Here is a 3082-nt window from a genome sequence, read left to right on the forward strand (position 1 = left end):
CCTAAAAATCATCAATTTTTCATATTGCTAAAATGGACTACGTCCTTAAAAAACCCAAACCGAGAAGAAAGAAATCAAAGAAATCAAAGAAATGTCGTTAAAGTATTTTCTTTTACGAGTACATCTTCTCGCGTCGTGATCATTCGCTGATTACGATATCGGAACGGACACGTTGTCGAGACGAATAACGCGTTCACTCAATGAACGAGAATCGAACAAAGAGAGGCGCTAACAAATTGTATCGATCGCGCAGGAGAATCTTGAGTTGGTTAATTGCTAATTAACGCGGAATCCTCGCGGACTATAGAATGCGGAAAGCAAAGTGGAAGTAATCTTTTTGAATTCCTTCTGTTGGAAAAATTCGGACGGGCTGGCCGTAATCTCGCCGAAGGATCGGCATTAATTAAGCGCTTCCCCGAAAGAAAAAGCTCTCTCGTGAAACGAGTTACCGCGAGGGCTTAAGTTCTAAAAGGAGCAACGGAGGAATGAGAAAAAAAGATTATCCAGAGCACACGAGAGAAAAAAAAGGGGCGACACCACTTATGTTACGTCGTCTTCCATATATGCTTTTTACTCGATATAACAGAGCAAACAGAACGCGCATAGACGTTTTCGAGAACGATGCTCTCTCAACAATTTTCTATATAAATTTGTTCTCTTCACTTCCGTCTAGTGGTTGGGAAACTTTGATTTGATTGGATAACTCGCGGAGCGCTATAACCTTTTACGACAGATATATCCAGACATATAATGCTATAATAAAGACATCTACTTTTTTACGTATATAGTTTATAGCGTAGCATAAAGTGGTCGAATTGATATTAACAGAAATTTGTGCAACACAATGTGGATTATAACATTTAGGAAAGTTTGAGTTTCCACAATTTTCAAATTCTTATTTATAAACGATTGATGGATTTTCTCGATATTGGTTTTTGTTTCAAAATGCAAAATTAGTATTTTCTCTTTCAATGTCTTTATTTAAAAAAAAAAAAAAAAGGATATTTTAATATTTTTAACGTCATTTTTTTATTTTCCAATTTTTAATAAAAAGATAAAGGATGTCGAAATGAAGCTTAGATTTTCCAAGTACACTTTAATCCGTTGCTGTAAAGAGCGTCATTTCGAGGATCTGACAAAAAGCGCAAAATAAGACCAAAAGAATCAAGAAAAAGAGCGGACCAAGTAACTGAAAGCGTTAATAGAACGTAAAAAGAGGGATCGCGTGTGGCGAAAATCTGTAGAGAAAGTTTGGCCGTACCAAGATGACCAAAGGAAAAGCCTTTGAGTCATCGAGTATATGTGTAACAACGCGTGTCTTTTATCGCGTGTACGCGCAACCAGATGGTCACGTTGAATTTACCTCAAAGGTGGTTTCAAGCTCGATTATCGAGATAAAAGAATGAGAGAGCAGGGGTAAGTCAATTTACGGTACGCATAATTATAGCGAAGGAAGAACAGACGAAAAAAAAATTGCATTCATTGTTATTTCGCTAACGCATCTCCACCTCTCTATTTTTCTCTCCCATCTATGTTCGCAGAAAAAATTATCATTCGTTGCAAAAGTTGTATATTTTCTTACTCGCTTAAAACCGGGTGCAGATTAAACAAATCAGCATAAACAATCACAAACAAACATCAACAAACGAGCGTCAAAGTACGTAAATTATTGATTTTTTAACAATTTTGTTAGATAATTTTTTAATAAAATTTTCTATAAAAAGATGCTTATATAAAATTATTAATTAAATAATGTTCTTAATACCGATATTTACGGATATTTGTTCTTGGTTCGCTTCGTTTGAACCCGGTTAAACACAGCGCTCTCGCAATATAAACAATATTTTGAGTGCTTTTATTCAGCGATTAATTATGACTATCGGTGGTTGTGGTGGTGATCAAAATTTGTTAATTTAATATTGTATTATATAACTATACATTATAGTTATACATTATAGTTATTATATTAATTATTTATTTATTTTATATATCTTCTATTTGATTCAAGAGAAATTATTCATATAGGCTTTATGATAATAAATTATTCAACTAAATAAATAATTTGCGCAGTTTTATATGAAGGAATATTTGAAGTATTATTAAAGCATGATGAGAAAAATTTTGGAAAAATTGATATTGGCGTTAAGTATACAATGCTGGAATTACTAGCATCATTTTTTACATTACATTTCTTTAATTTTACGACGATGAACGATATGATAAACTTGAAAGATTCAGATGTGATGCATAAATCGCTCGTCGGAATCATTTATTATTTCGCATAATAGGGTAAACCACGCCATCACTGACAGCTTAAACCGTGGTACCCTATCATTTACGAATGTTTCCGGAGTAGTATTCCCAATCCCTTAACCCTCTAAGCGCGTAATCTCTTGCCGCTATGGACGAGCATCGAATATCGTAACATCGAGTTATTCGAGTATTGACACACCTCGCACTCTCAATCCTCTCGTCCCGAGAACGGTTCTCGAGCGCGGTCGCAAAAGGAGACGGGAGAACGGAGGAGGGTTGGTCGTTGCGGCTTAAGAGGATGCTGGGCGGAAAAGGTGGGAAAAGTTTACGCCGGCATGACGGAATAAATCGTCGATCCGACAGGTGTAAGTTGTACGATCAGCGTAAACTCGAATCCGCAACTGCTCTACCCACAACTTTTCGTAACACAAACACGCGCACGGGTGGATCCGTGTGGTGTGGTGTGGTGTGGTGTGGTGTGGTGTGGTGACACATTATCATCATTCTTGTCTTCAACGGTTTCCGACGAGAGTTTCGGGAAAATTTTGGCGCCCGCCAAAGTACACCCCCTCCTATACTCGCCTCGCTCTTTTGCGGGGAACAATGGAATCCCGCTGGATGACATCGAGTCAATATACGTTTGCGAAGCGAAACTCGGTCTAGTTGTAATATATCGAGTTGAGATGAAACTTCACTTACGGAGAAACAAAAATACGTGATTAAAATATAAATTGTTATTTAAATATGTGAATAACAGCTCTATTAATAATTTATTCATTATTTTTAAAGTACGAACGAGTGAAAACAAGATAATCAAACATATATATAT

This window comes from Formica exsecta, unplaced genomic scaffold (genome assembly GCF_003651465.1).
Source record: "Formica exsecta isolate Colony F162 unplaced genomic scaffold, ASM365146v1 scaffold21, whole genome shotgun sequence".
Classification (NCBI taxonomy): domain Eukaryota; kingdom Metazoa; phylum Arthropoda; class Insecta; order Hymenoptera; family Formicidae; genus Formica; species Formica exsecta.